Consider the following 13,233-nt stretch of genomic DNA (forward strand, 5'->3'; position numbering starts at 1 on the left):
ACTGTGAAACAATCCTGAGGTGACCTGTCTACCTGATCTAAAGGAACTCCTCATGTCTCCTGCTGAGCATGGGGGCACCTTGGAAATGGGAGGACCGGACTTCCCTCACTGGTTCCACTGAATTCTTTGTTAAATGACTAGCTATCTAACTACAAGGGAATGTATCTTTTCTGGGTCACAGAAATCCCACACATGAGGAGGGGGACTGGCAAAAGCACCCTCTGATTGGATTGAACCACGCAAGGAGGGGACAAGATGCCTAACAATTTCCACTTTCAAAATAGCATGTAGACATGTTGATTGATTGATTGATTGTGCCCTGGGACTGTGAAGGGAGACTCCGTTGGGTTGATTTTTTCCCAGTAAAATGCCATACAGCAGGTGGAGATAAGCTGTGGGGTAGAGTCTCAACTGTTTGCTTTGTAAGATCTCCCAGGCCAGTTTAAGGCCTCTGAACCAAAGGGAAGGAAAAAGGTGGGAGGGGGAAATCCACAGCCTCAGCAAATGCTGAAGACACACACTCTTCTCCGAGGAACTGTTTGTCATTCACCATGGAGCCAGCCCCACCTACAATGCTGAGGAACATATTTACATATTTCAACTCCATTGCTGGCTGAAGCACTCCAGAAAGTGATGATTCCAAGAGCCAGGGAAGAAAAATGTTCTTGGAAAAAGAATTTGTGTATCAGTTCAGCAGAACAGCTCAAAATTATGCAAATTCCCTGCTTGAAGTTTGACGGTCACCCCTGCCTTCTTCTACCACCTGGGCTCCCAAGCCTGTAAGGGACTGCAAAGTAAATAGCCATATTCTGGTTAAAAAGATGAAGGAGACATCACGGTTTACCTAACTGCTTTTCATGTGTGACAGAAGCTTTAGTATGGTATCTGCCTTTAACCCTGAAATGCTACTTTCTAGGAATTTATCTTAAGGAAATACTAAAACTGCACAGTATCTCCAAGGATGGTTACTACAGTCTTATTATAATAAAAAATGAAAAATAAACACAAAGTCAAAAAATTAGGTACTCATTAAATTATATCTGCCATACTATATCATTGGGGGTCTATGTAGCATTACAAATATCACCATAGGAGGAAAAGTTAGAGCATGAAAAGATTTGCATACTTTATCATTAGATGAAAATAAGCATTCAAAACATTATACTAGGATCTCATCATTTTTTCTACATTCATAAAGTCACAAGGTACAACCCAAAATGTTGGGTGTAACATTTTGGCTTTGCTTTTCTGTGTAATGCCTGAATTTGCTGCAGTGAGCACATATTACTTTGGTCATTAGAATAAAGACTGTAAAAGAAAAAAAAAGTGATAAATATATAACCCAGGGAGCAATCGGCACACATATTTACATTGTTTCATTAGACATTTTCCTTATAGAGAACATTCAGGGATCTGTGTTTGCTTGGCTCCCTGAGAACTGGGGCATGTTACTTTCAAAGTGGCCCCCACAGCCCATCTGTCAGTGCAAAGCAAAGATGGAGTGATTCAGCTTTCAGTTACAATAAAAGCCAAGCTGATAGACCATGTAAGAAGGCAGGTAAAAATCAGCCCCTTAAATCTAGAATTGACATTGATTTACCCTGCTAGGTTCTTGGAATCTAATCTGCAAGGAGATGATTTAAATCCTATTGTTCTTTTGTTTAACTTTTTAGATTAACGGATGTGGGAGAAGGTACTGGGACAGGAACTACAGAAGGTTTGGGCTGGGGCTGTGTAGCTATTTGTTAGACCAGGACAGGGGCTAAGTACCCAGGTGGAGACTTGCACCACTGGTGCTTATCAAATCTCATTTTCCTTCAACCTCTAGCACAATTAGAGCGTGAGTTGGCATCTTAAATTGAGTCTCTGGCTTATGTTGCCCAACAATCTTTAATTCCTAATCACCTTCTTTTCCCTTATTTGTAACTTTTGATTTGGAAATATTGGGTTATGTGACATGCCAATCTGCATGAGGATGCAACTCTGTCAGAGAAAGGGACTCCATGAAGCACAAATTCTAACAAAACTGGAAATGACTTTCCTAAGAAAAGAAAAGATATTTTCATTTCAAGCATTTGAAGCTGGTTTTAAATAGGCTGGATGCAAGGTTAGTGGTTCTTTTGGGGCTGTTGATTTCTCTGCCCAGTCCCCACCCAACAAATGCAGGATGTTTCCTGGAAAGGGATAAGGAGGTAGAAGGGTACAATCATCTGTGAAGGCACCACAGTACGCCAGAGGCCTTAGCGATGTTAATACTGACAATGTTGCAAACTAAACAATATTGTGCCATTTTACAGGGGAGAGGACTGAAGCTCCAAAGACAATTTGCCTAAGGTCACAGAGCCATGATTCCAACCCAATAGTTAAGGGATTAAAGTCACATCCTATCATTTTACTCCCACAAAACCACCAAAGATTGAGGCGACTATACCAAATAGAATCAAATTCTATTGGAGGAGAGTCCGTGGGAACCCTCTACTCTAATACCTAGCCTTCTAGCTCATATTCTAGGCCACTCCACTCACTACAGAACTATCCTTTGATGGTTCTTGTTCAGACCAAGCACTAGTTCTGCCCCTTGGGGTTCGCACTGGTCAAGGTCGGTCTACTAGGGTGACCGATCGGCTTACTGCACCACTTTACCTCCACCCCCAAACAGAGGCCTTGATGAGAACAGGATGCGAGCAGAGGAATAATCCAAGAACTCTTTCTAGAAAACCGAAGCTCTCTGTCCCCGATCCCTTTCCCGATTCCCCACCACAGAAGATGGCAATTCCACAAGCCCTCCGCAACCTGCCCTCCCCTCAGTTCAAGACACATGCTGGGAATAAAAGCTTCCCCGAATTACTTCCCTAAAAGCACACGAACATCTATGCCCTAAGCCCTGGCTGAATCTCTTGAGGACTTTCAGTTCCCCAAACATTTCCAAGGACCTACTGCACGCAAGGTGCCGCTAAGGGAGACACCCGTTCACTCTAGGAAATCAGCTCCAACAGGTCCAGTTCCACGAAGTGTAAGAGTTTCCCGACAACACCCTCACCAGAGAAAACGGATTCTTCCTCAGCATTCCCTTAGAACACCTGGAAAGGGAAAACCCGTTTTTTGCGCTATGTGTGCCTCTGATGCAAATCTCTCTGCTCCCCAACACACACACACACACACACACACACACACACACACACACACACACACACACACACACACACACAAATGCACACACACACAGGCGCGCAGAAAACTAGTTCCCACTGTCACCACCAGTGAAAACACCCCTCGTAATTTTGACGAGAAGGGCTCCCGCTGAAAGCCGAAGCGCAGAGGGCCCGGAGCGCGCTGTGAGTGCGGAGGAACGCGGCCGGGCGGGGGAGGGGAGAAAGGCGCGGCCCGGACTCAACACTGTGCGGTGCGGCGCTTGCGGCTGGAACCTGGCCTGGAATGCTGTAGTCTCGGCTCCAGTTTCCCGCCCAGGCCCCGCCCACACGGCCGCCCTGCTGGTTCGCACCGCTGCTCCGGCCACCGAGGAGCCCAAAGTTGGTGGTGTCCCGCGGACTCCGGCGCAGAGCGCGAGGGAGTCGCGGCCGACTCCGGTACCCCGAAGACAACTGGAGGCCGGCGGGGAAGGCGGGTCACGAGGGGCCGGGGCGAGGGAGTGGGGATGCGCGGGCCCTGCGCGCCGGCAAACAGGTTGCGGCGGAGTCCCGTCCCCTCCCCCCCTCTGCCGTCCCCGCGGCGACCCGATTCCCGCCCTGTCCTGGGAGCGAACCCAGCCGCCTCCGGGGCGCCCTTCTTCTTCCTGGATTCCCGCGGCTGGACCAGAGCCCCTCTGGCAGCCGGGTTAAAGGCTCCTTCAGCAAGGTCAAGGCGCGGCCGGCTGGCACCTGGGGATTTTTTTCCAGTCGAGCACTGGCTTTGCAATCGCATTGTTAAGGATCATGGCAGCGGCAGGAAATCCGAAGGGCCCCACAGGTCTGCGCGAGGGAGGATTTATTTTACAGCACGGAACAGATTCAGACAGATCGGGGATTTCAGTGGGAGGGGACAAGAGGTTTCAGGACGCTGGAATGTGGCAAAAACAAAACACTCCCCACCCATGCACACCACCATCTCCTGACTGCGGGCTAGGGGGAAGGGAGGAGTTCAGGGCCAATGTGTCCCAGACTTCAGCGTTCCCCACGGCTCTGTCAGGGCTGGGGTGGCTTATCCCTCTACAGACGAAAATTAAGATTTAAAAGCACACTCTTACTGTGGTTTCTCTATCAAAGCCTATCAACGTGATACACAAGCTGCGGCGCTGGAGGGAAGCGGCGAGACGGGGAGAATAAACGCAACAGAAGCAAACTGCTGTCTGCAGAGGGGAGAGGCGAGGGGACTGAAGCCATACCCCGCCCCAGCCCCATCCCGTCCCCATCAGCGCCGGGCTAGCCCAGGAAACCAGGAATAGGTGTAGGTAAGGGTGGCAGCCCGGCGGAGCCAGCGTTCTACTCCCTCTAACCCCTTGCCAGCTTGGGCCTGGATGGCTGGGCTGCCTGGGAATCTCCAAGGGGGACCAGGCACCGCGGGCAGGTTTCTAAACACGCGAAGGGCACAGGGTGTGAAAGACGAGGAGGGGCGCCCAGGAAGGGCGGAAAAGAGGGGTTTTGGGGCTCCACAGGACACCAAGTCAGTTTCTGAAAACGGCGTTCCCTGGAAGGCCTTCCAACATCTCCGAGAGAAGACTTAGAGCTCTGAAGACTCAACGAAACCTGAGTTCTGACTGACTCCTCCTCTGCGATCAATTCCGGATGCCCCCACCGAGTCCTTGCCTCGGTAACCGGTTCTCTGGGGACAGCAGCATCAGCACCCTACGCCCATCGCACAAGTGGGCGCCGTGGTGCGAGGCGTATCCTAGCTACCCGGGCCGGGGTGGGGGCGCCCCGGTACTTACACTCCCCAAGCAGGCAAACTTTAAGGCTTGTCCTTCGAGAACCGGGTGCTCGCATCACAGTTCCGGGTAATCACCGAGCAGCTTATGTAATTGCCGGCGATGCCGTTCGGCAGATCTCTCTCCTTACGCGTCCTGAGAGCTCAGTACATGGGCACCCTCTTCCCCCCACCCCCCACCCCGGCGATCGGAATCCCGAGCGTGCCCCACTGCCACCTTCTACAAAGCAGCAGGGTGATCTCGTGTGCTAGTCAAACACCAAGCCAGCATGCAGGTTCCGGCAAAACCCTGGCTGCCTCCCTGCGCCCCTTTCAGTGCGTTGATGGTTTACGGATAACTGCATCTCTATAAACCTTCTCTCCAGGGTTAGGGGGTAGGAGGGAGTTAGAGATAGGGTGGGGGGTTGGCGTGGTACTGTTGAGGGCTCCTCACCCAAATGAACAGTAATGCACTTATCCACATGGACGCGGGTGCATAAATCGCCTTAACGTTTTGCCCTGAAAGGGGAGCCAATTTCCAAAGTTAAGCATCACGCAGTTGAATTTCCAGTACTTTCCAACCTCGCCTAGGCGGGGGCAGGCAGAGAAGGGGCGGGCAGCAGGCAGCTAACTCGCCCGACCACCCCGCCAAGAAGGACTCACTAGTTGAACTCCCTGCCCTTCACCCAAGTAGTTGGTTGTGTATTCCTCTGTTGGCGTGTGTGTACACACACACACACACACACACACACGCCACCCCACTACTTTCCCGTCTGCTCCTCCAATGTAACGACCGCATTTAAAAATGGCAATTAAAATGACTAAGGAGCTCGGTGATCACATTTCAACCCTGGGCACATTTCCCGAAGCTGGGGGTGAGAGTAGTCACACAGTCACACTCACACCCGGGAGCCCTCCAAGCGTCCATCCGGCGGCTGCAGCCTCAATTGGCTCCAAGACGAACGTCAATACCGCGGCCGGGCGGCCGGTGAGGAGACGCGGGCGACCCACGGGTTGCAGAGGGCGAGGAGCTCGGGTCGCATCTCCGGGTTCAGCTCCAACCACCGCCGGTGCGGGGCTGCTGCAGCCGGCATTTGCCCCGCAGGGCAGGCTGCAGCCGCTGAAGCCCGGCGCTGCCTCGCGGGCTCCTCCAGCGCCCGCCGGGAGCCTGGGGCGGGCTGGTCTGCAGAGGGGCTGCAGGCGATGGGGCTGGGGCGGGGAAGGAGAGCGGGGAGAGGCAGACGAACCTGGGGCGCGCCGCCTCCCTCCCACCCGCCTCCCACCTCCCTGCCCTCCCCCAGCCCTTGCTCCCAGGCTCCAGTCCGCGGCGGGCTCCGGGGGCTGCGGCGGCTCGGGGCTCCAGACCAGCTTGCCCCTCGACCACCCGCGCCCTAGCCTCCCTCCTCTCGGGCTAGGGGAGCAGGCAAACATCTCCCGGAGCCCTCGGCAGCCGGATGAGCTACCCGAACCCTGCCCGGGCCAGCAGTGCAGAGGACGAGGGAGCTGGCGAGGCGTCGCCGCGGTCCCCAAGGCGCTTTTCCGTAGAGCGGATCACGCCGCCTTACCGTGGCTGCAAGCTGCTACCGCCGGGGAAGCCGGGAGGAGGGCGGCAGGGAGGCAAGGCGCCGCGCCGGTGGCTCCTCTCTCTCTCGGCGTCGCGGCTCCACTGCTCCGCGAGCCGGAGCTGGGCGCCCAGGAAGGAGCAGGTCCGGGCTCTGCACTCAGCTCCGGCGAGACCAACAATAGCTCCCGCGGGGAGCGGAGCCCCAGCAAGCCTCCAGCCGCGCGCGCACGCCCGGCTCCCGCTCCCGGCCGCTCCCGGCCGGCGTCCCTGCCAGCACTGCTGCCCCACATGAAACAGCTGCAATCCCGAGGCTTCTGGGGGGTTGGGGCGGGTGTGTGCGCGCGCGTGTGTGAGTGTGTGTGTGTGTTTAATAGCTTCCCTTCTCTTCTTCCCCTCCCTGCCTGCTCGCCTGCCTGCCTCCGTCCCCCACCCTCGCTCTCTTACACACAGAAAGAGAGGGCGAGCGAGAGAGAGAGACACACACACACGCACACGCACACGCAGGTTACATGAATGGGAGGCGGGAGCCAATCCTATGAGGCCGGCAAGCCGCGCGGCGCACGGGCGCTGGGAGCAGGGCTGCCCTCCGGCGCCGGGGGGCGCCACGCAGGTGATGGGCGCCTCTCCGGGGGCCACGCGCGGCCGCTCCCTCACCCCAGTCTCGGTTCCTCTCTCTCCTTCCCCCTTCCTCTCCGCCGCCTTCTCCATCTTCTCTCCTTTTACCTCCTTTGCTTTCTCGAGTTCTCCGAGTCTCTCGGTTCCGTATCTTTCTTGATCTCTTTCTTCTTTTGCCCTCCTTGCTTGCTTTCTCTCCCCCTTTCTGAAACTTTCTCTTTTCCTTTCTGGACTTCCTTGTACTTCCTCTCTTCTTGCCTTTTGTTCTCTTTCCTCCTCCTTTGACATTCTCTCCAGGGTCCCCGTAGCAGGGTCTGGTCTCCTCTCCCTCCTCTTCGCCTTTCCCTGGGTCTCTCTGGGGCCCATGGCCTCCCTTCTGCCTGCCCGCTGGATGTTACTCCACACTCGCCACCCCAACACTTTTCTAGGGACGGTCTCTTTCAAGTTGCTACTGCAGCACAATCAGAGGTAATTAAGAGCTAAGATCTTGAGTTCCTTCCTCAGGCATGCAAGATGCCCAAAGCAAGGCCCTCCTTCCTCGGACAACTTCCCCAAAACCATGGTAACAGCTACTGAGTCGTGATAACAATCACTTAAAAAATAGCAGTGATTGCAGTCCAAGAGATTTCTGTCCCTCGAATGTCTGGATCGTGATGGCAAGCACATTTCCAAGAGAAGGGCATTTTTAGGTGATGAGAGTGGTAGTTTGACTGAGTGGCAACTTGGAAGGGCTTTGGGGAAGAGACTGGAGGAATTCCCACTCCAGCCCTGCTGCCTGCTGGCTGTAGGACTTAGTGCGAGCCATTTCCCCTTACCCGGCTTCAGTTTTCTCATCTATAAAATGGATGATACCGACTTCACCAGTTGTGGTGAGGATTAAAAGAGAGAACAATGGAAAGAAAGCACTGGGTGTATATGAGACGCTTAATTTACGTTAGTTTCCTTCTTTAAGACAACTTCCTTCATGATCTTCTGCTACACTGTGTCTCTCTGATCTAAAGTAGTTAATGAAGGAGGAAATGTGACAATGCTAATTTCACATAAATGTGAAAGGAGGGGTAGGCTATTTTGAAAACTCTTCTGTGTGGTGAGGAGACTGTCTAGCCAGTTGCCATATGCTGATTATAAAGGCATCACAGATTATAAACGTGGGGTGCTGGAATGCCCCTTCAACATCTCATAACTAGGGCATCTCAGAAAGGCAGGGATGGGTTGGGGTGGGTGGGAAGTTTCCACACAATCTGTCCAATCTATTTTTAAAATCTTTATGATAAGTGTACAGTGACCAGTGACAAAGCCTCTGAGATTAACTAAAATGTCGAGTCTCTGCCTTTTGTGTCCTCACTGCAGACATCAAATGCTGGGCATCAGCTGTGATTGGCAGTTAGATTTAGTCCTTCAACAAATATTTGTTGACCACCTACTTTGTGGCAGGTGCTGTGATAGGTCTCAGCATTCAGTGGTGAGACAAACAGGCCTTGTTTTCCAAGCTTACAGTTCAGTAGGCATGTTTCATGAATGTATACTGAGAAAATGAGACACATGTACCTGAAGGAGTAACATTGGTTTGGTGGATAACTTCTTTCACTACAGGAGATCCAAGACAGGGAGTATAAGAAAGGGATCTTTGAGAGTGATAATTTTGCAAACCACTTTCAGTCTATGCATTTCATTTGACCAGTGAGAAAAATGAGACCCAGATGCTAAAAGTAGTGGGTAAAAGTAGGTAAAAGTATGTTGAGAAACAAAAAATATATATAGTTTCAAAGTATCTGCCCACATGATACTGATTAATTTCAAAGGAGAAAATAGTAGCTTTTCAATAGAAAACCTGAAAGACTCCATGTTGAGTGATTAAAATCAGTATTACCAGGAATGTGACAAGTAGACATCATGTGGCCCCTGATATAGTACACTGGAAGGACATATCACTTCTGTGATATTCCTGGTAGACATGAATAACCTGAATCTAATCATGAAGGATGCCCAATGGAATTGTTGGGAGTAAGTGAAGATTTCCCATAGGAGGTGACATTCAAGCTGAGAATTTTTTGTTTTTTGTTTTGTTTTGAGACAGTTTCTCACTCTGTCACCCAGGCTGGAGTGCAGTGATGCCATCTTGGTTCACTGAAGACTCAACATCCTGAGCTCAAGTGATCCTCCCATCTCAGCCTCTTGAGTAGCTGGGACCACAGGCACGTGACACCACACCACACCAAACTAATTTTGTTTGTTTGTTTTACAGATGAGGTCTCACTGTGTTGCCCAGGCTGGTCTCAACTACCATCAATCCTCTGACCTAGGCCTCCCAGAGTGCTGGGATTACAGGTGTGAGCCACCATACCTGGCCTCAAGCTGAGTTTTGAAGGCAAGGAATTAGCTAGACCATGAAAAGAGGGGAGATGCTTTTTAGGTACAGGTAACAGTATGATGACATGGACAAAAGCATGAGATACTCATAGCAGAGTTGGACATATTGGGGGAGGGTCTTGGAGGAGTCTAGAGGAGTTCTAGAGTCTAGGATTGGATTTTGACAGGACCTGAAGGAGGCTAAGGATCCAAACATCCTGAAAGTTCAGGTACTGGGGTAGAAGTAGGGTAGACAATTAATGAAGGCTTTTAAGAAGAGGAAGGATGTGATCTTAAGTGTGTTTTTAAAAGATAATTTGGCAGCAGTGTAGAGAAATGGATTAACTGGGGTGACTTAGGAAGACTAGAGGCAGGAATAAGTAGGTCATTTAGGTAAACTAAGGCAGCTGCAGTGAAGCCAGATAAGGGAGGAGAGATTTGAGAGAGATTAAGGATGATTTTGGTTTCTGATTGGATGGGGGTAGCAAGGAGAAGCCCAAAGTGACACTCAGTTTTCAAGCTTGGATATCTCAATGGAAGGTGGTACTTACTCATTGCAATGTCAAGAGTATTCAGGAGGAAGTAGAATTCAGGGAGAATTTTAGAGGGGGAAGAAAAGGTCAGTTGCTACCATGTTATAATCTAACTCTATAGCTAACCTGAGATTCTCCTATATGGCTGCTCTGTGCCATAGGAAACACTAGTTGTAAAATTCAGCCTAAGACCTCCAAATAGCCAGCCAATGAACTGAGCAAGATAGATAATATTATCTTCTTTCTGTAGAGAGAAAACTGGGGCACAAAGTGGCCACACAGCAAGAGGAAAGCTGGGGAAGCCAGAACAGCCATGTGGCTGCACTCATCTTTGACAAATCAATCCACTGCATTTCAAGCCTATTCAACATACATTTATAGAGTGCCTACTACCAGCAAGAAACAAGCAGCAGCAAGATAAATGGAGTGCCGTTCCTGCCCTCAGGGAGCTCACCTCCCAGTGGAGGAGCTGGCAAACACTTTCTGTAAATAACCGGATAGTCAATACTTCAGACTGTGCAGGCCAGTCTCTGTAGCAAATGCTCACCTCTGACATTATAGCAAAAAAGTGGCCATGCACAATACCTGAACTATGTATTACCCAGAAAAACAGGAGATTGGATATAATGACAGTACATTATTTGTAATAATGGGAAAAAAATGGAAGCAGCCTAAATGGTCAAATAAAATAAGTAAATTGGAGGACAGCTTTTGTTGGAATATTATGCAGCTACTCTAAAGTGTTTTTGCAGTTTTTCATGCCATAAAAAAGTTAGTATTGGCATATATAATATTTTAAAAGAGAATTCAAAATTATTAGCTACATAAAAACCCTCTTGCAGAAAAGTCTGAAGAAAAAAATGCCAAATATTAACCGTGTTTTCCTCTGGGTGATGGGGTTATGAGTAATATATATTTTCTTCTTTATACTTTTTCTGGTATTTTATAATCTTCCTACTGTAAACATTCATTATTCCATTATAAAAACTTTTTAAAGCTGCCATTAAAAAAACACAAAGACATGGCTATGATCATTCCCCCAACTCCCCGACTTTATCCCTTTTCAATCCACCCTTCTCACTCCTCCTGAAGAGTAACTGCGTTTTGAGATTTATCTTTGAGAGTGAAACAAGGAGGCATTTAGCAAATCAGGGGAAATTCTTAGCTGGGCTAGAGAGGAGGAGAGGGCATTCTTATGGAGGCAGATACATTATGAGAGCTGTTGAAACTGTACATATTAAAGATGTTTGCATTGCCCTTATTGATTCTGTGATATGTTATAAGGAAAAGAAAACATATAGTGGGGTCAAGAAAATGTGAGTCTTTAAAGGGCAAGTTTTAATTAGCAAATGTATTTATTTGCAAAAAATCCTTCCCTTCAGAGTCCAGCAGTTACTAGAAAATTGTTTCAGGGAGTAAGTACTTCAAAGCAAGAAGACACTGAGGAGCAAGAGGCAATGCCTCATGCCTGTTGTCTGACACCACATCAAATATGCAAGTTGGTTACTTAGGATTTGGACACCTACTGATAAACGCCATCAAACTTCCATAATTAGAGGGTGAGAAAAGTGCCTGCCAGAGGATAGTCTCGGTCTTTGGAAAGGTTGCTGTAAATAGTTCCCTTGTAAGGTTCCATCTGCATCTCTGATTTTTCATCTCACAGAAATATTTACCCTGTGGGTAATTTCCCCCACCTAATAATAATAACACCGTACACAGCATGGCCCTTTCACCTTTTCAAAGGGCCTCCACATCTGTTGATAGACTCAATCCTTGTACCCACCCCTGCTGGAATCCTACTTCCAGTGTGAGCCAAGAGGAAGAGGGACCCAGAGAGGTTCAAACAAAGAGTCAGAGCAGGGGCTAGAACTAAAAGAAGGAATAAAAGACATTCTTGGAGAGTCTTCTGTGTGGCGCCAGAGCTTCCACAGTGTGTTATCACATAGAATTGTTGTGATAACTAGAGAGGGAGAGTGAGCACACTGAGGCTTGTGAGGTTCTGGCTCAGCCAAATCAGAATCAGAATCCAGCTTTCCAGAACTCCCAAGCCACTTGCCTGTCTCAGCACAGCCCCATTTTTAAAAGCCACGAGGTGAGACTGGTGGTGATTTTCTGTCTGACTGACTCCGTTTCATCCGTGAGCTGTCTTTCTGTGAGGTTTGTCTAACCCGTGAGTTGTCTTTCTGTCTTATAGGAATTAGAAGCTAGTGTTTGGGGATTTGGTGATAAACAATGACTTTTGGATCATCTCATAGAAAATAAGGGGAAAGCCTCTGCTTGGGTTCACCATAAATACTCACTTTTAGGGAAATGATTAGTTTGTCCTCCATTTCACCCCTCGTCCTGAAATGTTTAGCAAAGTATTGGCACTTACAGGTTCTTAGTAAATATTTCTTCACCGAGTGAAGAAATGAATGCTAATAACAACAATAGCTAGCATGCATTGAGTGATGTGCCAGGGGATGAGCAAACAGCATTATCTTATTTAAATTGTAATGCTGTACTTTGTGGTAGATATAATTGTTATCCCTAATCCATGGGTCAGAAAACTGAGAAGTTAAGCAAATTATACAGTCACATAACTAATAAATGGCAAGGCCAAAGTCCACCTTGGATTGCTCTTAGCTACCACATTGTGTTGGATGGATGGATGGATAGCCGGATGGATGGATGGATGGATGGATGGATGGATGGATGGATGGACAGATACAATTAATAATACCAGCAGTGTGCTGGGCACGGTGGCTCAGGTCTGTAATCCCAGCACTTTGGGAGGTTGAGGTGGATCACCTGAGGTCAGGAGTTTGAGACCAACCTGACCAACATGGAGAAACACCATCTCTACTAAAAATACAAAATTAGCCAGGCGTGGTGGCCCAAGCCTGTAATCCCAGCTACTCGGGAGGCTGAGGCAGGAGAATCTCTTGAACCTGGGAGGTGGAGGTTGTGGTGATCCGAGATTGTGCCGTTGCACTACAGCCTGGGCAACAAGAGCGAAACTCCATCTCAAATAATAATAATAATAATAATAATGATAATAATAATAATAATACTAGCAGTGAAGTGAGCTCTGCATGAACGGCAATACATTTTATGGTATGGCTACTCTTGTCCATTACTCTTCATGGTTGCACCCTGTTTATTTCCTTCATTGCATATTTTACAAGCTGCAGTTACTTGTTTCTGCATTCCTTTTACTTTTAACATCTGTCCAACTGCAATCAATATAAGTTTCAGAAGTGGAGTGACCAGGAGTATCTTGTTCACTGTTGT

The 13,233-nt window shown here is 49.0% G+C and overlaps 1 protein-coding gene and 1 long non-coding RNA gene across 3 annotated transcripts in view; one reads left to right on the top strand and one right to left on the bottom strand.

Annotated features, from left to right (window-relative positions):
• Positions 1–6,911, bottom strand: part of TENM4 (teneurin transmembrane protein 4) — a 792,376-nt gene extending 785,465 nt beyond the window's left edge. Inside the window, exon 1 of one of the 2 annotated variants that reach the window (XM_015115340.3) lies at positions 6,465–6,911. The gene's annotated coding sequence lies outside the window, so the exon portion shown is untranslated. Of the gene's footprint in view, positions 1–5,802 lie in introns of both variants that reach the window. The other variant, XM_077964103.1, reaches the window with a different exon arrangement.
• Positions 5,778–10,649, top strand: LOC144334432 (uncharacterized). Its single transcript, XR_013404235.1, has 3 exons — positions 5,778–5,887; positions 9,324–9,406; positions 10,211–10,649. It is a non-coding gene; the product is annotated as an uncharacterized LOC144334432 (long non-coding RNA).
• Positions 10,650–13,233: the final 2,584 nt, after the last annotated feature.

Source organism: Macaca mulatta, chromosome 14 (assembly GCF_049350105.2).
Source record: "Macaca mulatta isolate MMU2019108-1 chromosome 14, T2T-MMU8v2.0, whole genome shotgun sequence".
Classification (NCBI taxonomy): domain Eukaryota; kingdom Metazoa; phylum Chordata; class Mammalia; order Primates; family Cercopithecidae; genus Macaca; species Macaca mulatta.